Below are 25947 nucleotides of genomic sequence, written 5' to 3' on the forward strand. Positions count from 1 at the left end.
CAAAATGTTTCTTTAACTTGCAGAAGGAGGTCGTTCTCTATTATAGACAGACATTCCTTGTTTAAGAACGTCCTAATCACAGATGTTTACCATGTTTCTTTTTGTGCGGGCTTGGCCATGCAGCAGATGTTTTATTGATGGTTTGGCAGCCCAACTTGTATTTGCTTCAAGCGGCCAATTACATTAAAGCAAACAGTCCTTTTTTTAGTTTCCCCTTAATGCAATTGGCTGTCTTAAATGATGACTGTTTGGTGGCCCTGGCTTAAGCCCCACTGAAAGCGAGACATATTTCGAATGCCTGCTAAGCATTGCTATGGTGTCCGGTATAAAAGTCTAAAATGAGTGGATGGAACTGAATGACTCAAACAAATGAGTGCATGGGACACAACTAACTGTTAGGGCTGAATAGGGGAACCAAGGTTTAACCACTTGCCGACCGCCGCACGACTATCTACGTGGGCGGTCAGCCCCTCACAGGCAAAGTGACGTAGGTCTACGTCGCTCGCCTGTGAGGGTTTAGGGAGCGAGCGCGCGCCGCCGGAGGCGCGCTCCCGCTCCCGCGTGGTCACGGACCCCCCCGCGCGTGTGACCGGCGGACCCGATCGCCGCCGGCCACTCTGCGATCGGCGGGGGAGAGGGAGAAAGTCAGGCAGCTTGTGTAAACAAGCTGCCTGTCATTCTCCTCTCTGTATGAGAGATGATCACATGGATCTACTATGTAGATCCATTGATCACTCTGCATACAGTTGAAGCCCCAGCCAATCACAGTTAGAAGCACGCCCCTAGGGACACACACAGCCCCTCCCTCTCAAATAAAGTTAACCCCTTCACTACCAGTGTATTTTTACAGTAACAGTGCATATATATAGCACTGATTACTGTAGAAATGTCACTGGTAACCCCAAAAGTGTCAAAAATGTCAGTCAAGGGTCCGATCTGTCCGCCGCATTGTCGCAGTACCGCAAAAAAAAACGCAGATCGCCGCCATTACGCGTTAAAAAAAAAAAACAACAAAAATGACAAAAATCTTTAGTAAACGCAATAACTTTTGCGCAAACCAATCAAAATACGCTTTTTGCGATTTTTTTTACCAAACATAGGTAGCATAAAACAAATTGGCCGAAAATATTAAAAAATTTTGATTTTTACATTTATTTTTGGGGGAATTTCATATAAAAAAAAGGGAAAAATATTGCTATTTTTGCAAAATTTACGCTCTTTTTTTGTTTATAGAGCGTGATCAAAAAATCGCACAGGTGATCAAATACCGCCAAAAGAAAGCTCTGTTTGTGGGAAAAAAAGGACGCCAAATTCGTTTAGGTACAGCGTCGCACGACCGCGCAATTGTCCGTTAAAGTCACGCAGTGCCGAATCGCAAAATACCCCCTGGTCACAGAAGGGGGTAAAATCTTCCGGGGCTTAAGTGGTTAATAACAGGTTAAATAGGAACAGATTTTTTTTTCTACTTGTCAGGTTGCTACTGACATCACATACAGATGGAAGCTCACCTTTTTGATCTGCAGATGAATGAAATAAAGTGGATACAAAAATGTTAAGCTGGCCATATATGGATCAAAATGCGTCCAATTCAGCAGGGACTTTTGATCCATGTTTGGTCAGGGTGGTTGTACAGAAGTCAATCTACTGATCGACTTCTGTAGAACTGCCCTGTTGGACTTTTGTGGCTCAATCAGCACCACCATTGCTGACCAATGTATTCTGACAGTGGCCAAATCTGCCCGCTGTCGCAATACAGCAGCTCAGAGGGGAGGATTCCCCCATCCACACTGAATGTCATTTTTTTAATTAAAATAGTCCCATTTTGACAGGGGCAGCTATTTACACAGCAACTCAGCTGTTTGACAATCAGGAGTTGCTAGCAAATGTAAACGGCAGCAGGGCAGAAGGACAGGGTGTGGTTCAATAGCATTTTATTGGCTGTATGTAGCATGCTCAGTGTTCATAACTAGTTAATCACAATCAATGTTCTATACAGTATATATTATTGCTTATACCTGAGAAATTTGGTAACCTGTTTAAGTAACAATTATTTGATGAGCATTGGTATAGCAAATTGTTTTTGTACATCTTTGTATGACTTTTCCATAACTTGATCAAAGCAATTTATAACACATGTACGCTTACATAAATTTAAAAAAATATAGAGAAAGAATAATTGTTTGGGAGAAATTCCTTGGGGTTGATTTACTAAAACTGGAGAGTGCAAAATATGGTCCAGCTCTGCATCAAAACCAATCAGCTTACAATTGTAAAAAAATGTATTGATCTTTTTGTATATAAAGGTGGCTGGGGTTAGGTAGATGTCTCATGGTTAAAATTTCAGAAGATTTCAGTGGAGAAATTGGGATATCTGCAAAATAAGATTCTTTCATTTTGGATTTTATAAGCAATTTTCGTTTTCATTTTGAGAACCAGGAGATTATATATTATTATGTTAAAACAGATTACCATGACAGGAAAAGATTGTGATTTCACAAAGTTGTTGTAAAAAAATTTCTGCTTACAAAACTCCAATAGGATGTAAAGCCATATAACTTCCATTTACTCAAAGGTGAAACATTTAAGGAATGTAGGCAAACAAGACCCTGAATTAAGACAGGAGAGGCTTCTTTTATCTTTTAGAAACCTTAGAAAACAAGTGAAAAATGTGTTTAAATTCTAATAGAGAAGCAACGATTCAGTTATTTAAGTCATTCATTTTAAGGGTTATACTTTTTTCTATACCACAGCAAACTTTCTTTTTGGTCCAAAGATTTAGTCAAATTGTGGAAAAAGCAGGTGCTTGTAACCCTGATGAGGTTCAACATATCATGTGTTTTTATTCAAGCAGAGCTTAACCTTAAAAAAACGTACAGATGGTAGAAATAGTGGCTCTTAAAGTGTTATTAAACTAAAATATTGTTTAAGCGTGCTTGCATTTAAAATTTGGATCTGTATCTTTCTAAAGCTGTAAACCTTTTAGGTTATCTAACTTAGTAAATAACCTGGTTGATCCCCCAATTCTGTCTGTCCTAATTGTCCATGCCAATGCAACTGCAGTCGATTTTCTGGCTGTTGCGTTGCCACCTATAATGCACATTCTCCACATGTATACAGCATAAAACCCATTCAGTTTCTCTTTCTTCCTTTGCCTGTCAGCTTTAGGGGTGGCTCCAGCACTTTGACTGAGGTCTCCTACCTCTCCCCTCCTTTTTGGACACATGATCACCTTGTCATGTTGCAGGGATAGTTGGGAGAGGCTTCTTCTCCTTGCTAACTAGTCAGTGCTGTGTAAGCATGGGAAGAGTCTTCAGACTTCCTAAAATGACGTCTACTAGATGTGTCATTGAGTTCTTGCTTCCTCCAGATTTCACAGTATGGCGGGAAACAAGTAGGAAAAGTCACAGGACTGCAGTATACTAGTAGGTATTTGGAAGGCATAATTTGAATTTTAACATAGATAATTGATTTCTATATGGTAAACTAAAATAAGAGATATGAATAACTTATTTAATGTTTTAATTGTAAGAGGAATACATTTAAAAATGAATAATATTGAAATTAATGTTTATCAAATACAGGAAGGTAAAATTGTTAAAGCGGAGTTCCATCCATTTTTGTGTTTAATAAAAGTCAGTAGCTACAAAAAACATACACTCACCTGTACCACAGTCCAGGGATGAGGCCGGCGGGAGCCACGAGTCGAGCTGCGCATCCAGAGGTGACAGGCAATCTTCTGGGAACTGTGACGTGTCCCAGAAGATTGCAGGGAGGGAGAGGAGAACGTCCGTTCGAGGCACCTAGGCAGCCTGAGCAGAAGTGGGAGTGGGCATCTGTCAATGTAGGTGCCTGCTCCCCCCCCCCAAAAAAAAATGACATGCCAAATGTGGCATGTCAGGAAGCCTTAAAGCTGATGTTCCATCTTTGGGTGGAACTCCGCTTTAAGTTGTAAAATTATTACATTCAAAAGAACTTTCCACAAATTTGGGACATAAAACATATCCCCTACTGACCTCAGTGGTAATTTGACAAGCCAGCAAGAGCATATATATATATATTTTATACATGTGTATGTGTGCACGTGCATGTGTGTACCTCTGTGTGTTCCCTAGACAGGGTGCTGTTTGAAAGCCTACTACAAATTTTTAATCAACTCTGAAGAGTATGGTTCCAGAAGCCTTTTACCTCCCAGTTAGGAAACTTAACAAATCTGGTCGTCGCAAATCACCAAAACATATCAACTTTACACACATAACAAGAGCTCCCTAAGATTCCTCATAGCACAGGTGCATCTTTGCTTCTACAGTGAATCACTGCCTTGTCATACAAGAGTCATCTTTCTCATCTGGCTAAACTGCATCATAGACACTCCTCTAGACAGAGAGTGATCTCACGTATGTACCTTAGGCACCTAATAGATTGTACCTGCACCAAGCATCCCAAAGAAGGCTATAAACTCCTCCCAAGAACCCCCACTACTAATCATACTACTACAGATCCTTGCAATTAAGTCCAGGAATGATTTCTCTTTAGATTTTGAGAAAAGGATTGACTGTTGTACTTTTCCTGGACTAGGCATTGTAACAGATTGCTTGATAGCAAGCATCACAAGCTATGTTTATCTTTCCCATGAGCTGCTGCTATTCTGCTTTTCATAAAGTTTACGCTTGCTGAGGGCTAAGCATGTTCCCCAATTGCAATGTAATATTGTTCAGGCTCAGTGCTTGACAGCTCAGGCAGCAAACACTGGACAGTAGGAAGAAGGGAGGATATCACTTGTCCCCCCCCCATACTGTGGTTTTTGGGTATTAGATCAATGTGATTGGGGAGACCAAGGAAGTGAGCATAGGGTCCTTATAGTGCCTTCTCTCAAGCAAACCTGTTACTTTGCCAAGTTCATCCTTTAAATATAATTATTTTTAAACCAATTCTAAACAAAACATAAAACCTACAGATAGAAAGCCTGCTTATTTTATTATTGTCATACAATATCAATTAGTCAAATTAATCCTTCATAGGTGAACATGAAAGATTGGTTTTGCACAAAACAGAATTAATTAGCAAGACTATATTATGCTGTTATCTGACTACACATTCATAAAAAGCTTTGCATTGCAGAAATAAATGTGCAGTGCTTGTTAAATCCTTTTGTGGGTTTTAAGTCATTAGTAACAGACTATAATTTGGATGGAAAAAAAGGTATAATTCAATATATGGAGATATTTTCCTAAACAGTAACTGAGCATCGAGACATGGAGAAAGATACAATTTCTGACTAATAACAGTCATGACAAATTGCTTTGCTAATGAGTGTTACACACTGAAAGTGCCATAACTGATTAAACTACAATTTCCCACTCTCTGATAAAGACAATCCAGGGGACTCCAGCCGTGGACATCTCTAGTGTTGTGCCAAAGACCTTTAAAGTACAGTGTGGAACTGCAAAGAGAAATGGTAAACCATAAATTCCATGTAAATAAATTTATGCAGGCTTAGTATGCCCAGTATCTTTTACCGAAACTGGCAAAGCATAATACAAAAATCATAGTAGATTTTAAATCTGCATTTCTAAATTTGGAAAAGATTCTGTTCTTTTTTTTTTTTACATTAAGCTTGCCTTCAGAGTAGCATTCTGGTAATGCTACGATTGTGCCTCCTTATTTAAGTAAAGTCTTTCTTTCTTTGGTTAGGCCTCTTTGTTTGTGCAAAATTGGCAGCAGTTCAAATTCAAAGTGCTTCCATTCATTTAGTGACCAGTAAACCAATGTCATTCTAGTTCACATCAGTCAGAATGTTAGGACTTAAACAACATAAAAGGCTGGCCTTTCCTCTCAGGAGCTGTAGGAACATTTTTTTGTCTGAAGCAAATTAGCATTGGATTTTTTCAGCTAAAAATATACAATCATTTATTTATAAGTATTGCACTATCTCTCCATATACAGACATCATGAGAGTATAAAACAGAAATGCAATTACAAATGTTTAAATTGTCCACTCTATTGCACAACCTGTTTAAGAAAGCTATGAAAAAAGCAGAGATTTTCTTATACGCTCCAATATCCCTTTTCTCTATAGAAAAGCAAACAAGATTTTTATTGTACTTAAGCTACAATAGAACATCAGCTGACATAAAGAGAAAGGTCATAGTGTGATCTGGGTGTATGCAATTTATGTCAGTATAGGAAGATCTCTTATTGTCCAACACCCACAATTTGGGTATGTATTAGACATGCACATTGTTGGCATAGATAATTATCATGGTCAAACAAAAATCTATTAATTGGTTTGCAAATCTGCATCTAGTTCCCTGATGCTCACCATGCTCAAGGCAAAAATGTCAATGTCCAAAGGTGATGCAGCAATCACAGGATACCAATGTACATTAGTGTATGTATGCAATATGAAAAAATAACTTTTTTTTCGTACAGCAACTTCATTTTTTGCCTTTATTTTTTATTTATTTTTTTCATTTCTAATGTCTGGCAAATTACTAAATATAAATTGCATGTGTTAAGTTAAACTAAAATAAATACATGTATCTGTTAATTTTTTCATCATGTATAAAAACACCAAAAACAGAGTGTGTGACAATTCCCCATTGTTCTGAAAATGATAAATGTTATCCATTGCTATTCTGATTGACAGAAAAATAACTGCTGGCAGTAAGGATTTGCACAGACAGTTCCATTTTACGATTTAATCCTTATCTCCCCAAACCATGCATTTACATTTGTATAGCAAAAATATACATACACATTTGTCTGGTAGACTTCTGGACAATAAATAGAAGACTTTGCGCTTCCTACATCTATCCATCTACCTTGGGTGGCCAATCTTCACTGAAGTTCACGTTTAGCTTATTCTCTGATGACAAGATTATGAATGAATTCTTCAGTTCTGTGTTTACAGTTCCTAAAACCAGTTTAAATATCAGAGTTTCTGAGTGATGATAAGTGCCATCTAATCAGGAAACAAATTATTTTTCTATTGGACCATTACCCCCACCCATGAGGTTCCTTTCATTACATAAATTTAAGGGAGTTGCCCTGTCTCAACCAGGGCAAACACTATGCTATTAGAAGTTAGTGAATGAAATGGACAGCAGATGCCATTTGACATTCTTTATCTGATTCCTTTCAGGGTCCAGAAGAAGAGAAACATTTATTCTATTGATGTGCCTACATACCACAAACTGATATTTCAGCTTTGAACTGCCCTCTAGCTTGTTAAAGCTCTTGCAGATTCTAGTGTTGGAGATTGTGGTATTTACTTGCAGAAGGAATATGGCCCAATCAGTAGACTTTGTGTAATAAATAGAGCACAATTAGGAGACTTCTGGAGTGGTTGATTATATACTTGTAATAAGTCATAAAGCACACACATGGAGCACAGGTAAGAGTAATGCTGGCTATACACATCAGTTTTTTGATCAGTCAGCAGGCTGAGTGAAAACAACTGAAAGGATTCCCCCATCCACACAACTGAGGTGAATTGTGGAATCCTCCCCATTGTGTCACTGTATTCTGACAGTGGGAACTCCTCCGCTGTCAGAATACATAGATCAGCACTGCAGCTGATTGAACACAGTGCTGATCAAAGCAAATTTTTCCAAAAAGCCTGTTCAAGAGAAGTCAGTCCTTAGATCGAACAAAGCGGCCATGAATGGATCGAAATTAAGCCAGTCCCTGCTAAACCGGCTGAATTTCAATCCATCTATGGCCAGCTTTACATTTGGGGAAGGAGCTGGCAGGGTAGGGTTTACTTTTCAGGATAAATTTACGAAAAGTGCAATCATACTTTAGCACTTAATGGCATCTTATTCCTTAGCCTACTAATGTGTTTACATTATCCATAGATGATAGAGATAAGGAAACAATTGCATGTCCTTGGGAACTCTACAGGCATTTCAGACATATCCTTGTTGGTAAATCTCTGGGAAAATTCAAAATACCTGAAATGGGCTTTATAGGATGACAGCTACTGTTCTCACTGGGGACATCTTCTCAGTACGTAAACCTGCACAACCATGCTTCCAGACTATGAGGATCTCAAATGTCTCATACCATTCCTGCTGTGTACACTGACCCTATCATCCTACATGAAAAATTAAGATTCATCAGACCATGCAACAAAGTTCCTATTCTAGTAATCCTATGCCAAGTTCTTAGAGGTAAAGAGGTTCTGAAAAGTTACATTTTACAAGATCTCTTAGATCATGCATTATCCTCATTATACTTTTGGTAAAGCAACAACTGAACCTACTGACCAAGTCTACATGCTTTATGGAAGTTGCAGCTAGATCATTCATGGATTGGCTATTTAGATTAACTTGAGAATGCACTTAGTAATGTGGTGGCTAAAAGTAATTTCACACCTATCTTCTTCTATAGAAAAAAAAATACAGTTTTGGGGTACCTTTGCCTTAAATGCAATACATAGGTGGAAGAATTTAAAACACTAGAAGCCTCCTCCTTTGTTCATCATGTCAAAGTTATCATTAGTAAAAGAGGACCCAGTTATAGCAAGCTTCGCACTCACTTTAAAGCGTAACTCCACTTTTGTTGAGAAAAAATATTCCCCTCTGGGTGATCTCTGTACATTGCAGAGATTTTAACAAACTTTGTTGCAGATTCCTACCTTTAAATGTTATTCTAAAGAAATCAGTGTTTGTTCCTCTGTGCCTCTGTGCTGAGTGGGTCAAATTGGAGTGGTTTCATAATGATCTATCAGCTGTGGCAGCTGCTGGGCTCTAATGAGGAAAGCTGGGCCTGCATCCCTTTAGACGTGTTCCTATTGGGACTATCTCACCTAAAATGCCCATCAGTGCCGCCCATCAGTGCTCATCAGTGCCACCCGTCAGTGTCAATCAGTGCCACCCACCAGTGCCACTGATTGACACCAGTGCCCACCAGTGCCCGTCAGTGGCGCCTGTCAGTGCCCATCAGTGCCGCCCAGCAGTGCCCAGCAGTGCCACCTCTCAGTGCCCAGCAGTGCCACCTATCAGTGCTCATCAGTGCCGCCTATCAGTGCTCATCAGTGCCGCATATTAGTACCTCCTCATCAGTGCCACCTCATCAGTGCCCATAAGTGCCACCTCATCAGTGCCCATCAGTGCAGCCTATCAGTGCCCATCAGTGCCGCCTCATCAGCGCACATCAGTGAAGGAGAAAAATGTATTTATTTTCAAAATTTACTCACAGAAAATAAGAAAAACGTTTTTTTTCAAAATTTTCTGTCTTTTCTCTTTGTAAAAAATAAAAAACCCAGAGGTGATTAAATACCACCAAAAGAAAGCTCTATTTGTGTGAAAAAATGATAAAAATTTCATATGGGTACAGTGTAGCATGACCGCGCAATTGTCATTCAAAGTGTGAGAGCACTGAAAGCTGAAAATTGGTCTGGATGAGAAGGGGGTTTAAGTGCACAGAAGGCAAGTGGTTAAACGATTAAAGTAACGCAGTGCCGAATCGTAAAATAGGGCCTGGTCAGGAAGGGGGCAAATCCTTCCGGTCTTAAAGTGGTTAAGTGATCCTAAAGCAGTACTGACACATTATTCAATTTGCATATTAGTAGCCCTCTAAGTTTCAGAAAAAAAGTAGAATATAGAAATGTTTTTGTTTAGCCTTCCTTTCAATGAAGGCATGAAGATATGGGATGAATGTGATCATCATGGGGGAGTGTGTCATCCCCAAGAATTCTGTTGATGTATTGATCTTTATTAATAATATCTGGTCCATTAACATGCAACGATATGTGATCCTATTTATGCTAATAACTGTGAATAAAGATATGAGTACTGTACAATAAGATGTCTATTTAGCTTCTTAAATAAACCAGTCATAACCAATGAAATGCTCATTTCTTGCAAAGGTTAAATATAATTGTGTTTACAAGGCCAAGCTTGCATGAAATTTGTAATAATTGTCTTCATCAGCCACTAATAGTTCACACAGCTACTGAGAGCACAACATGTGAATAATGTAGCAAACCTAGAGAAATGAAAGTAGGTGGTGCAGTCTTTTTAAGGTGGTAACCTTTGTTGTGTTTATTAACAGGACTGTAATGCATTATTAACATGCAGCAGCTGTACCTGAACTGATGCCATGTATATAACAGACCTTTATGGGCATCAAGGGAGAGAGATAGAAGACATTTATTAACCAGGAGTCATGATTAGCACATGATGTGAACTTTACTAGACAAATTATTTATTGTTGCTGTATTGTGTTGTTTGTAATTAACTTTAATTCTAGATTTAACTAGTCTAGTGATAAAAAATGCAACCAAATTAGAATGCTGCAGAGTAGAAAAATCCGAGGAGATTTGAACATTCTGATAAAGAATAGTATGTTTTTCTAATTGTAATCTGAATTTTTCATACTTTTAATGCTGCTTATTTAATATGCAGTTGCATTTTCTTTTTTTCTGGTTCTTTCATAATTAATTCTACAACCAGCTCTTTAAAATTAGATTTTTGCAATAAATTTCAAGAATTAAGCTTATAAAAGTAACAGCATGATTTACTTCAAAAGCTCAAATCTGGCAAAGAAAAGATTACCCCATTAGCCTTAGTAACTGAACAGAGTACTGAAAAGTCCATTATGAATAGTCTTTTATGCTCTAGCAGAAAGTCATTAACATAAAATAAATCATTAGCTTTGATATTAAGCCTCCACTGTGAAGAGGTTTTTATTAATAATGGTCATGACTGCATCTGTCAAATGGTGAAATATATTCTTTTTTTTTGTGTAAAGAATGTCATCATTTTGCATTCAAGGTTTTCTGAGGGGTGAAACCAGACCAAGGTTTAAATAATGCATTAGGCTGTAATCCCCTAAATCAACAACTGAAACAAAAAGAAGAATAAAATGGAAACATTTGTTTTTTCTTCCCTTCAGTTTTCTAACCATCTATATATTTGGATATGCTTGTTCAAAAAAAATATCTTTTTTATATAATTAAAAAAAAATTGTTCACAGTACTCTTAGGCTACACAGATATAACTGCGCACAACCAGTTGTTACTATGATATCCTTGATCAAATACTTAAAATATCAATAAGAAACCACAGCAGACTCTCCTTCTAAAGCCCTTTTTAGGATCCCAGCCAAGGTTCTCAGATGCAAATAAAAGTTTCAGAAGCTTAGTTGCATAAACACAATCATGCTGTGCTTTTTAAATGTCCCTACCGATAACTAGTTAGCAGGACAGTCTGCAATTTCACTGATCCAAAAGCTGAAGGATTTTGACAGATTCCCTTAGCTTGATGTGGCATACATACTGATAATTAGCTTGTTTTGATATATCATAAATGGAGCTTTCTCTGCAGAAAAGTCTTTTGCTCTCTCCGTCATAATACTTCAACTCGCCAAGATCACTAACGGTTTGGAAAAGAGAAGCTCTTAATGTTGTGGGCAAGGGAAGCAAATCAAACATTGGATCAAAAGAGTCCTTGGAAGCTCAATGACTAGAAATTATAATACTGTACATTAAACAAAAATCATATTGAAGAACAGCTGAGGCCATTAAAACAGACTTTTATGAACCCATCTGACATAATGCAATATTGATTTAAACAGCTTAACTCAAACCACGTACAAGATATATTAAATCAGCCAGTCATGGCTGAATGGAATGAAAGTATTTTATGTTGCTATAAACATGGGTAATATGATTTACATGGCAGTTTTCAAATACCATATGTAAATATGCTTAAAAAGGAAATATTACTAATTATTCAGCATGTAAACACTTGGGAAAAAAAAGTTGGATAAGTTCAGAAAAGCCATAAGGGTCATAGACAAAACCAGGAGCATCTGCATAAACAACTGGTTCTACCTGCTTTGTGCATCACTTATCTGTTTTTTACAAGCTTCAGTGCACGCAATATGGTGCAATGGCAATAAATACTGCGGTTAATTTACTAAAGGAGTTCAGCATTTCAGTTTGCAAAGTGAAGTTTCACTTTGAAAGGGATTTTCAACTTCACATACTGAATGTGGTAAAAATACTTTATACAAAGATTACCCAGTTATATGGAAGAAAGAATTTTGCTTGTATATGCTTTGATGAAGGAAGTTAGCAGAGCTTCACCTCATTCACTAAGCTAAGGAAAATGCCCTTGCAAAGTAAAAATTTACTTTGCTAAGTGAATAGCCTGTTTGCCTTTAGTAGATCAATCCCACTTTGTGACATCTTTTGTCACAGTGCAGTCAACTATGGAAAACAATCATCTACCATCTCTAGAAAAAATGTCTGAGACTATTTTATAGAAATAAGGGCATAAAAGTAAAGTTGTTGTCCAGTGCAATGAATCAACATCTATGTTTCATTTTTAGGAGTAGGTTAGAAAATTAAATTAAAACTATCATACTTGTTTGCTTTTTTTCCAATTAAAGTATGCATAGTACCACAAAATCACACTGGCGGAAATTGGCAAAGAGAAAAACTTTTTCTTGGCTGAGTCTATTTTTTTCTGGAATTGACCATTGCATGATCCTCTAAACCAGGGGTCTCAAAACTATGGCCCTCCAGTTGTTCAGGAACTACAATTCCCAACATGCCTATTCATGTCTGGGAATGTCAATTTTTTTTCAATGCCTCATGGGACATGTTGTTCCACAACAGCTGAAGGGCCGTAGCTTGGAGATCCCTGCTCTAGGCTGTTCACAAGTTTCATGCCCGCATACAATTTCTATGTATCCTTGCTAGATCTTTACAGTCGCATCACTCTCAATGCTTTCTTTTCTCAAAGCTAGTATTGGGCCTGGGTTTCAATGGCTTCTCCTCCTGTATTCATCAATAAACATGTATTGAAAACCACAGCTATCCCCAGACTGCGGCTAGCATTATTTATACGAATGATAATTTGCATAGTTATTTTTTCAAAGTCACTTTTACAAGGATTTTGTAATACTGGCAATGTTATAATAGCACTTAATTGGTAAAGCTTCACTATGTATAGAGTAGGCTAAATACCAGCCATACAATAAAAAAGCAACTTTGTGAAGTGAGCTTAATTTCCTTTCTAAATATTGGAGCCAAACCACTAATGACATATTCAGATTTTACCATGCACATTAATAAATCTGGTGTAGTGTAAAACAGGCATAAAAAAAAAACAATTCACCAAAAACCTTTTTAGAGTTTGCCAACCGTGTTATTTTGCAAGTACGGTTCAGAGAGCAGTCTGGAGTCTCTGGTGACATTGTCTTTCCAGACGACAAATGAAAAGCACTGGCTACATCACCTGAGCCTATATAGCTGAGCTGGTGGATAGAAGTTTAGGAATGGTATGTTTTTTTTCCAAAATTTTATGTGTTACATTTCACAAACAAATATTACATTTGGGGTGAAAGGTCCACTTTAAGGGTCAACATTTCTATTGTATTAAATTCCTAATACAATAATGGAGTTCTTCATGAAAACACAGGTTTGTTGGTATCTGATAAAAGTAATCCCTTAAAATAAGTGCAGTGGTTAAGAGGGTATAATGCTCTTCCAAAAATCTAAGCTGCAAGAAAAGACATCAACGTTATGCTTTTGTGAGGGTTAGAACATGAGGAATCAAATTATAACAAGGGAATCTCTCAGAGATACACAAAGCAGCGGGTAGTTCAACCCTCAGGTACCGACCCTAAAACCATAATATTGTTAGTTCCCTTTGTAAACCCCTAGGATCCTACAGCCAAGTTGTACATTGGTCCTTGACTCTTTACCAAGTCTACATTTAAATCCATCCTCTCCCAGCACCTGCTTGTAAAATGTCACTGCATCTACTGCCCTCTGAATTTGTGGCATTTGAATGCTGAATAGCAGAGAGAGTGGTTAAGTGAAAAGGGGGGGGGGGGGGTTTAATCTTTATTTAATCTGAGCCTAAGATCCACAGAGCTCCACAGGGTCACAAGGACTGATATAAAGACAAACGCAGATTCATGCAGGCACCAAAAGCTGCCTACAATTTATCACTGTTGTTGCCTAAGAAATACATAGGACAGGTCAGGTTCACTCTAATGATGCAAAATGGTTTATAATAATTAATTAACTTGTGTATAATTCCCTTCTACTTTCAAAATGTCCACACAAAATGTCAAAAGGGTTGAAAAACTAGTTCCTTACAAAGTACTATAAATCAGAAAAGGACGATCTTATATTATGGCACAATTCAAAATGAGAAAAAGACAAGGAATCAACTAGAAATCAGCTATAGAGAGTAAACTATCTTTCTCTTCCTTCTCAATGAATACATACATGTTCTAAGCTTGCTGACAAAATGCCTTCAGTCTAAAAAGCTACCCTAGGGCAATTCGGAGTTCTTCTGAAAAGCTGTTGTTACTATCTGTCAAGAAGAAACTGTTCAAACATATCAAGTCTGATTTAATTTCCAGCGATAAAACTAATGTATATATGTTGTTTTTTTTTTAGATATGGTATTTGGCTACATTCCAGTCTCTTACAATTTGTAGCATACATATTAGTTCAAATAAAATGTTTTTTTTTTTTCGTAGGACTGGACTAATTCCATGAGCCAGACATCTCACATACTTAAAAATTATAGAAGCCATCTAACTTTTTCGAGCTCTTTACATTCCTAAAAATCAAAGCAGATGTTTACTGACATCTTAAAAAAAGTGTACTGCTAAAATTAACCAGTTGAATTCTTTGTTGAGTACTTTGTCCATCATTGTTACATTCTGTGTAGGAGAGTTACAATTGTTGGAACCTTGAAATTGTAGTTTTTCCACTCACTCTCACTAAAGCACAATTGACATGTTTTTTAGAACTGCAGCCTGACTTACTAAGTAATATGCATGTTCCCAACTGTATTGATGCACCTGCAAACTAGGCTAAACAATCAAAGTGTACTCTTCAGTACACTTACATTAGGTATTTTAAATTCAGTTTTCATGTAAGAAAATGCATCACTGTATGCATTGATATCACCTTAGTGAGCAGTCTTGATGAGAGTCATGGTAGGGCTACATGTGGGCAGTTGCTGATAGACAAGCTATAGGCTTGTGAATCAGCAGTGACAATAATGATAGAAAAATTGCCTGCAAGCAGACAGGGCCTACATGAGGGTGGCAATGCTGCTCTGAATACAGAAGCAGTGAAGTAATGTTGCCGCCCCATCAAAGGGAACTGTGTTAGGAGGACTTCACTGGCAGGATCAACATGAATTTGTGAGACTTCACAGTGGGACTAAGAACAATCTGTAAGTTCAGATGTAATAAATAAATACTGCACATTTTTTTTTTGTAATGGGAGGCCATAGTTCTACTTTGCCAGACACAGCAACAAAAACAGAAAAATCAAAGTGGTTCTAACCCAAAAAAAACACAAAAATATTTTTAGGCACAAGGTATAGCACAGTGCTTTTGTCATGTCAATTGTCCCTTTCTATGTACTAAAATACCTGGCTGATCCTGCCTGTTGCTGTCTTCCCCTCTATAAACTGACCACATTTACCATGGCTGCCGATCTCTGATAGTGTGGTCAGTTTTGTCATCCAGCTCTCTCCCCAGCATCTCTGCATCTCCCCCTCCCTCTCTCCTTTTCAGTTCCATAGTCTGTGTGTGAGCCTATCTCCTCCCTGTCCCTTCCCTCCCCTCCCATCTCCTCTCATGCCTGTGTAATTCTATTCCCTGCAGCTCCTTCAGTGCTTGTAAAGTAAAGAAACATGTATTAATTACCCTAATTCTCTCTGTTTTAGGTCCCTGTTCAGTACAGTGTGTGTGTTATCCTAAGATTATTATGCTAAACTCCATCTATGCAGAGCCCTTCTGTGCAGACACATGACCTCCGTCTACTAGCTTGTATTCATCCGAGGGAAATCTCAGCCCCGCCCAGTGTCCTCACTTACTCGGGAAGGGAAGCAGAGGGAGGTCACCTGACAGTACAGCAGGGCTCTGCAAAGAAGGTATTTAGCATTATAATTTTAGAAAGATGAACACACTATATATTGAACAGGGACCTAAAACTGAGAGAATCAAAGTAATTAATACATGTGACTTTATAACCACTTTAGAAAGTTTGAAACAAACTTTAAATGGGGCCTTCAATGTATGAATACAATGTATGCAGAGAGTGAGTGATTGACAAACTCTTTGCATGCACGAAAATTACTGGAATGCATTTTCATGTTGGAATTCAATACTCTGACAAAATCCACCCATGTTTGACTGAAAATTCCATTTGTAGACTGTAGAGACAAAGAGTAAAATGCAACACCCAAACTGAGAGTCCAAAATGTAAAATAAACGACCAACATGTTTCAGAGATTATGAGGCGCCCCTTTCATCTGGTCAATTAGCACGTCAATTATGTGATGATGAACACTATATGCAAGCAATATGTTGTGGAGAATACATATATAAATATATTTTTTACTATTTTGTGTTTGCTTGTCTATGCATCTGTGCCCACTCCTATTTCTGCACCCATATGGTTATTAGGAAAGATAAAAGCAGGATAGTCCCAATTAAAGATCTGTAATACTCAATAGCGTTGCAATAACATTAACTAAGTGCTTTCATAAGTTATATGTGTATTTATTTTATACAGAGTTATTGTCCAGCTAAGTGGTTAGCAGTTCCACCTAACAGCACTAGGGTCGCTGGATTGAATGTCAACCATAACATTACCTATCTGGAGTTTGCATGCTCTCCCTGTGACTGTGTGGGTTTCCTCCATGTACTCCGATTTCCTCCCACACTCTAAAAACATGCTGGTAGGGTAATTGGCTCCTGTCTAAATTGACCCCATTGTATGTATACATGTGAGTTAGGGACCTTAGATTGTAAGGTCCTTGAGGGCAGGGACTAATGTAAATGTTCATTATATATGTAAAGCACTGCATATATTGACAGCGCTACACAAGTACCTGTAACAAATAATAATAATATTGCTTTCATCCAGGTCTTGCTCTCTGTGCTGCCAATCACCACTGCAGAAGTATAATCTGCTTGCTATAGTTACATGTTTTGATGCCGTAGACTTTTTCTTGGTCTTGCATTTTTCTTTTCTCTTTCTTTCTTTTTTTCTTTCTTTCTCAAACCATAGTCATTTACAGCAATAAACCCACTTTAATTTTCTGTTTTCACAGCCAAATGTGGAAGAGTCTCTATGTAATTTCTCTGGACATTGATTTCGATTGTATAAATTGGGCTTACAATTGCTACAGTAATATCACATCAGTGATAGCCATTCAAGTGGTACACAGTCCATGAAATGAGATAATAAATCACTACAAATCTTTCTACAAAAATGTGCCTATTACACGATCCCTAATGATGCTTACTCTAATTTATCATATATTTTCCAATTCTGTTTTAGTGTAGAAAACCTGTCCAATGGGCACACAGATTCCTTGTGACCCTTAAGGGGATTGGCTCATTAAAAAAAAAAACAACATCATTTGCCTTATGACATTTCTGTCTTTAGGATCTAATATCATAAATACAATTTAATACCTGAGTGTCACAGACTTAAAAAAAAGCCTTTCTTATAACCAGATTGTAAATATGGCAAGCATTTAAGGTCATTGCCCAAAAAAAAAAAACCACGAGAGCATCAGATATTAGGGAAATTCAACTGCCATATGATCCTATTATCCTGTTTTTTTTAGGGTGGTAAAGCTTTATTTTCTTCCATACAGGTCTAGTTAATAAAAAAATTTATCTTTTTATGCAAAACATGCTTTTTCATTAGATGATAGTTGTCTGTTAGATAAAGTTTCAAGTAACACAGAAAGATAAAGAGATGTAATGTAGTTATTGAACTGTTTAACTTGAAACATAATGGGATTCACACATCCCCTGCAATATTATATATATGCAAAACATAAGGAAGATGACAATACTTTTTAGAGCCTGTTGTTCTGCTTAGCCCATGCAACTATTCTGCCTACTGCTCTTGGAACTACTTGTAAACATCAACACTCTAATTAAGCTTACCTTAAAGCAGACCTAGTAGTAAAATGTAAAGTCTTCCTTAGATCTGGGCTCCCTCCCACTGTGCAAATTGCTCCCTAAAAGTACGTTATAATGTAAAAAAGTACCTATAAAGAATAAGTTAGACTATATACCTACTGTATCCCTGTCTTACACCTTGCAGGGCTTTACATCACTACCCTTCCTCCAAGCTTCCTGGGAATCTATGACATTCCGGTATAGTGCAAGATAGAGCTGCACGATTAATCGTATGAAAATCGCGATCTCGATTCACCCCCCCTGACGATCTAAACCTGACATATTCTCGATTCTTTGCATAGCTGAGGGAGCAGAGAAAACAGCTGTGGAAAACTCCCAGTAACTATAAACAAAATGATTACATTGTATCTTTCCTCCCTCAAACGCCTATCAGCATTATCTCCCAGTAACTATAAACAAAAATGATTACATTGTATCTTTTCCTTCCCTCTGCCAGGGAGAAAGGAAGTTTAACCTCTTAAAGACTGGACCTTTTTATGACACTTGTTGCTTGCAAGTTTAAAATCATTTTTTTTTGCTAGAAAAGTACTTAGAACCCCCAAACATTTTATATATTTTTTTAGCAGAGACCCTACAGAATAAAATGGCGATTGTTGAAATATTTTATGTCACACTGTATTTGCGCAGCAGTCTTTCAAACGCAATTAATAAACTTTAATGAATAAAAAAAAAAAAACGTAACAGTAAAGTTATCCCAATTTTTTTTGTTACACAGAGAATCGTGAGAGAATCGTGATCTTTATTTCAAGCTAAAAAATCGTGATTCTCATTTTGGCCAGAATCGTGCAGCTCTAGTGCAAGAGCATCTTCTTGTGAAATCTGGGCTACTCTGTATTCCCCAGGATCTCACCGGAAGCAGCGTAATGTCACCCTTGCCTAAATGCAGTGGTGTATTTAGGTTTTGTGCTGCCCTAGGCCTGACTAAACTCGTGCACCCCCTAATTTAAATATGACTCACCCCTTCCTGCCAAGGCTACACTCCTTCCTGTTTAAGACCCCCTGTGATCTGCAAACCACACCCCTTCCTCTTTAGGCTTCACCAATGCAGCGTCTGGTGTGCATGGATCCTAAGCTTTGTTGAGAGGCTTTTGCTTGCTTCAAGTAGGTTTTCCATACATGGAAGTCTATTGGAATAAAAAATCTGCATTAAGCACAGGTAAATGCATGTCAGAAGGGGGCAAGTGCACCTGTCAATGAATTCTAAATGATGATTGAAACATTTCAAACTGATGTCAGAACAAATGCCAGTGCTAAGTGATAACAAAAGCACTTCCAGCAGTGCAAGTGCTCATATTCACCTGCTAAAATACCCCTAAATGACATCACATTCGGCCAGCAGATAGGGTTGGGCTAAATCCCAGGTTGGGCTCCTATCCCAGGTGGAACACTGGGGATGGGGACCTGCTCAACTACAGTTCCATTTGAAGGTAGCCATGTGACATGTGACACAAACCAGTTTAATAGTCTAAGCATTAGGACTCAATCAGGCCAAAAATGACTCCAAAATATGTCAACACACAGACTGAAAGATCTTTTACTTGTGTATGTTTAATTATAATACATTTTGCTAAATAAAAAAAAAGGATCACCTAGCATGAGGATGTTCCTATAGAGAAAAACCTAAGCCAATTTAGCAGGTTGCAAAAACCATGAGCAAAAAAAGTATATGTTCCAGCTTTACTTCTCATCCAGAAGACTACAAAAGCCCAGTATGCCACAGAGAAAGGTAGGTGTAGAATTAGGCTGCTAAGACCTGCTGCCAGTGTCACACTTACTAGTACTGGCAGCTGCCAGTTGTATTGAGTACAGCCACCTGTTTGTCCAAACATCAGGCCAGTCATCGGTCGCCGGCCAGCATTATACTGGCAGCAATGTGGCCGCTTTATAGGGGCGCCAGACAGCTTTGCCTCCTAGGCCCTGCTACCCGGCCCATAAGACTGGCACTAAAAGTGTAGCGCAAGTGCTGGAGACTCTTTTCGTGCAGGAGCCAGGAGGAGGCTGTTTTTTTCATGCATGGGGTGGCTTTTTTGTCGCCCCCCTGCAAAGTTCCGCCCTGGGCCTGGGCCTTGTTAGCCTAGACCAAGATACAGCATTGCCTTAATGGTAGAGTGTGAGATAAATATTTAATGTAACTCTTTCCTTACATGCACATTACTATAACATACTCTTAGGCAGCAATTTTTACAGAGGAAGGGGGCCCAGATCTAAAGTGGCCCTTACTAGTAGTCTCCAAAACAGTAGGTAGAATCTTTGAATTTTACTGTCAACCCAAGTATTTCATGTGCCCTTCAGTTTACAAAGCAGACATTCTTAGTGAAGGAAGTAAATTTAAGTTAATATCTGAGGTAGCTTAATAATAACTATTTTAGATAGATGATTATTAATATGCATAATACACAAACTCGGCATGTATTGTGAGCATGGAAAATAATATGAAACTGATGGGACTTTAAAGTGTAGCCATTCAACTTTTTCTTCAGCATTGCTGCTCTACAAAAATCTTTTGACATGGTTTATACAACATGTCCAGTTCACTTATCAAAGAAATGTGTCCGAATAACTGTAGCCGTAGCAGACTGTTATATCCCATAATGCATTGACAAAAGCAGAAAATATGAAACCTAAAATATAAAACTGGACTTTGACTTTGCACATCCTTTATAGAAAAATCAAGTTCTATTGAAGAGAGATATTGTCTTGTGCTGTCCTATTACCCAGGGAGCACCATTCAAAATCACTCAGTCCGCACACAAGAAAAGCACACTTTGAATGAACTGGTAGTAGGTTTGATATATGTAACTGGATGCTTATGATAGGCTTTGCTTAATGTTATGTTGGCTAGCAGCATGCCATTTGGCTCTTATATTTAACAATGGGGAATCCAGAAGAGTTTATCCTATAATGAAAGCAGCCCCAGACACATTGCCCAACCAGGAGAGTTGTACTAGTAGGAAAACTTATCTTGGTCCTGGTGCAAGATGGAATTCTTAAACTGTGGAATTTCCTCATTATTAGTCATACCTACTATGCATATAAATGGTTCATCCAATGTAGCAAGCAGGCAAGAAAATATTTTCTAGTTGATAAAAAATAATATGAAGACCCCAATAGTGCAAGAAGGAGAAAAGAGATGAGCATGCTAGAAACACACCAAGGGTTTCAGGCCACTAGGTGTAAGGTGCAGGGAAGTGATCATATATACACTCCAGCTCAGCTCTAGAAGTCCTTGCAGTGAAGTTTAAAACTCCAGCTACCTCTGTTCCCAGCTGCAATGGATAGTGCATTTGATTCGCCATTACCCAATTCATGTATTTCCAAAACAACTGTAGCATGGTTCTACGTTAGGCCATAAATCTGTGTTGTAAGCAGGGCTTGAACTGCCAGCAGGTTGCAATCTGATGTGAACCATTAGACTTTTCTGTCCAGCAGTACATTCAAATGTAAAATGCAGGGACAGGTAAGCAGCTACTGTACAGTATTCTATTTTAACTTTTTTTCTGTTCAACAAACCCTCATTTAGAAGGTAACGAGGTGCATCTGTTTTACACTCAGCAAAGAAGCATATTAAAAAAAAAGCTGAAGATTACACCTGTGCTGAACCTCAACTTCTTACCTATATCTGTACAATAAGCTTTTGTAAAAACTGGGTCAGATTTCTTTCATTGTGTGTACCTTATTTTTGTTTTTAAAACAGTTCTCAGACTGGCTATAATCAACTTGACCCTTATCTAACATGAGGACTCAACAAGAAAATGTGGGCCATTTGGGGGTATGCCTTGGAAGCATTCCAACAAGCACATCTAATAGCATAACTTGTTTGAATTTTTTATATCGCCAAAATAATAAATCTATTGCAGTTGTGCAGTGAAGCTGCCCACTAGGTGAATTCCAATGATAAACAGTTGAAAGTCACAAGATTCTAGAGGTATGGGAAAATGTCTCAGAGTACTCCTAGCTGGACAAATCTACCTTTGAAAATGATGGGATGTGGAGAGATCTACACTCTAATTCCCGGTTCACACAGGGGCAACTTGTCAGGCGACTTAGCCGCCTTACAAGTCGCGCTCCATTCAGTGCAATGGATCCGTTATAATCAGAGCAACTCAAGTCGCTCTGACTTAGAAAAAGGTTCCTGCCCTACTTTGGGGGCAATTTGCATTCACTTCTATTAGAGAAGTCGTTTGCAAGGCAAGCTGAAGTCACGCTGCATGAGGTGGCTTCAGAGTCAAGCGACTATGAAGCCGTCCCAGTGTGAACCCAGCCTAAGTAATCATGGAACTCTTTTACCGAATTACCTGACAACTTTTGTCTAAGCAACAAGTGGTTTAAGAATTGTTCCTTTTTTCCCTGGGAACATAGAAGACACTCAATACATTGAAAAATATCTGCCAGTAATAATACTGACTTTCAGTGATCACACGTTCTCGTTGTCTCCTGGAAGAATGTTGAAAAAAGACTTGCAACTGAAAATCAGTTCAAGGTATGTTCAAACCATTATGAGAACTGTACATAAAAATAAAAATAAAAAACTTGCATTTACTGGCCTACCTACAAAATGGCTTTCTTTTTATCATGGCATTTATCTCGATGCACATGGATGCCCAGCCAGACATATGAGTTACTATTATCTTAATCTTGTTGTGATCTAGTAAATGTAAAGATTTGTGTACTCCATGTAGCTAGAACCACCCTATCTGTGAGCCCAGTTTAGCCTCCATTTGCATAAGGGATATAAAAGGAAGGTTACATAAAATGTAATCATGTGACAAGATGCTCAAATTCTATCCAGATGTATTATTTGTTATATAAATTTTCTCTTTAAATCTTATATGTGATGTAAATGAGAGCAGCAGAACTGTCTTTGCGAGTTGAGGTATATATATTATATTTTATATATATACCTTATAATATATATATTATAAGGTACCGTAAGCAGTTATCAGATTTGCCTGTCTATTGATGGCCTAAGGCTACACAAGTGATTTTCAGCTGCACAACTTCGTTATTGAATCTCCTGGGAGTGATTCAATGTTTGTAAATCATGTGGATCTTCAACAATGTCATCATTTAAAACTTTAACTGCATCACAGAAATGTATAATGGCCTCTGTAGAACAGAATATGATTTTTTTCTATAGTGTGTTTTACCACTCCGCCAACAATGTCCTGCCACTGCACACACCAGTGGCTGCAAATCTGGAAAATGTTTAAGAACTTACAGATTAAATATTATCTGTGTCGCTCAACCCTCAGTATTCAGAGATTCTTTCAAACAGCAAATCAAATTCAATCAACTTTAAGAAAAGAAAAGAAAACTTGTGTCACCTAATTTCCCAAGTCCACATACCGCCGAATCAATAACAGTTTATTAAATTGAAAATTCCATGAACAGATTAAAAAAAAAAACAGTGATGGAATAGAATGAGTCTTTGTAACCACACATAGCCATTAATGTAGTGAAAGTGAAGAGCAGAAGCGTTCGATGATTTTATGCTTGTGCATTCAGTCCATTCATCTATGAAAGGTAATATCTTAAATACAAGTCATCTCTGACAGCATAATGGCATGTTTTGGAAAGATATGGAAAAAATATCTAAAACATTGCAAGCTTTGATGGGAGCCTTAGAATAACTAATAAGCAGAGCTTAGAATGTAATACAATCTCTATAACCATGATGCAGTGCAGCCAGGACAGTACGCAGGATCACTTAGAAGAAATGAATGTATATTAATTGCATATGTTGCTCAACAATAAGTGTAAATGCCAACTTACAGGGGCAAGCTCTTCTGGCAATGTAATCTTTAAACACATCTCCACATGCTTTCATTACCCTGAGAGGTAAAATATCTGTATGAGTCGAAAGTGAAGGGGCTGTAGACTTCATTTTCTCCTGAAGGAGCTTAGCTCACGAAATCTAGTGTACATTTCTTTGAGGCTCACCATAGGGAGCGGTGTAGACCATTATTTTCTCTCCTACTGATAGCAGGGGTCAGGCTCCCTCTCATCGGAGAGACTAACATCTGCTAGAAGTGTCAAAATATCATTATACTGCTATCATTTTTATGGGAGTAGATGTTTCATAATACAGAGCAACACTGTGCACCAAAGTCTTACACATCACACTCGTTAAATATGGTAAAGCCCCAAGAGCAATCTGGCTAGATCAAATATGCTTTACCATAACACTGGAATCTATCTAAATGCGTCTCTTGCCTTTGTCAATTCCTATTTTAGATGTACTGTTAGCTGCGGTGCTGCGAAACGTAATATTTAAAGAACCTGTTTATTGATTAGTGGCTGCTATTTGATAGCTGGACAAATGTCTCATAGGTAGCTATCCCTCAAGCTACAAGCATTACAAGATAGGCGTCTCAATGAGTTTGTCCACGTTGCTATCACATCTCCTGCTATTTGAACCACTAACCAACCGGTACCAGCCCATTCACCGCACAACTGGAATAATCTGACTTTCTTGTGCCTAATAATTACTAAAAGCCCAAGCAGGAATAATGCAGAGCACAGCAAAGATTGAGGTCATCACAAACAATTTGCATGAAAAAGGGGGGTATAACAAGCTAGAAACTATTGGCAGTGAATGTCAGCACATTTTATTACCTAAATGAACTATTTTCTATTACAACAAAATAGATTCCAAATACAAACATTTCAATTTACTCAGTATTGACTAAGTGTATACAAAACAAAAAAAAACAAAAAAAAACCCTCAAAACGGCAAACAAAACACATTATTGACGACAAAATGGAAACAACAAAATAAAATCCATTCCCGGCGTAGTGCAATTGTTTATGCTTTGCATTTAATGTAGTGTAGTGCTTTCTGATCCATGTCTACAAATGAATTGTTACTCAAGGGCAAAAGCCTCTTCATATAACCTACTGTATTGATGGAATAGGGATCTAGTGGAGACATTATACCATAAAATAGAATCCGTTTTCTGCTACATGGAAGAAATGATTGTAATTACAGATATGATGTAACTGCTCTCCTTGAAGTAGTGTGCTGGAGGTATAGTAATTAGTGACTTTTCTAATGTTGATGACATATCTTGTTACAGCCTGTAAGGTCACTGAACTCAATTACATTACTGGGATATTGTTACATTTAAGTACATTTGTGATGAAAGCAATTATAACAGAAGCCCTATTTTCTAAACAAATTAGAAATATTTCTTATTGCCAGGCTGAAATGTAGCATAATGCACCCTGCATTGTCTTCTGATCCATTTTTTATTTAATGTGTGTTATGAAAATCGCTAGCCCTCTTGTGTACTGCAACAATCATTTGCATTTACAGAAACCTGATTAAGAAAGGTTATTTCAGCAAATCCTTTGAAAGTAGAAAGAATTTAGATGCTGTAGGCACTATGTAATAAATGTACTGCTACAGAGATTTGTAGCCTTTACATTATGCAGTAATGGACACAGGCCATGCTTAATGTATCAGCAACACGCTTAAATGAAGGTACACAGTCCACTAGATGCCAATTACTACAAATACATTGTGCAGGTTCAGCGACTGTAGAAGATTTGAAGACGGGAAGGTCATCCCTACATATACATAAGCTACCTATTGCAAAACTTAAGCTGACATTGATGTACAAATATTATTTTTTATTGCCGCCAATCTTTGAAAAATAATAAAATAAGTGTAAAAAAAAAAGGTTGTACGTGCAAGGTCATCACAGATTATGTTAAAATCAATGCCTGCCTAATTGCCTTTTTTTTTTTTTTCGCAGAGTAATTATGACTGTTAACAAGTGAACAGTAGCAGGTCCACTCTGAACAAGCAATGCCAAACTTTTAATGTGCAAGTCCCACACAGCACTTTCCCTGGCACAGTCATAAGCCTGGAAAGCTGCCCTTGTCATGTAAGTGTTTTGTGCTAAACAAGCTATTTTTATTCATGCACACAAACCTCATCACATCAGTGCAGCA

The 25947-nt window shown here is 37.8% G+C and overlaps 1 protein-coding gene across 4 annotated transcripts in view; it reads right to left on the reverse strand.

Annotated features, from left to right (window-relative positions):
- The window catches only part of TOX (thymocyte selection associated high mobility group box), a 349777-nt gene that overhangs the window by 322822 nt on the left and 1008 nt on the right, over nucleotides 1-25947 (reverse strand). The window lies entirely within an intron of this gene.

The sequence above is a fragment of the Pelophylax lessonae genome (genome assembly GCF_965119305.1).
Source record: "Pelophylax lessonae genome assembly, chromosome: 5".
Lineage (NCBI taxonomy): Eukaryota > Metazoa > Chordata > Amphibia > Anura > Ranidae > Pelophylax > Pelophylax lessonae.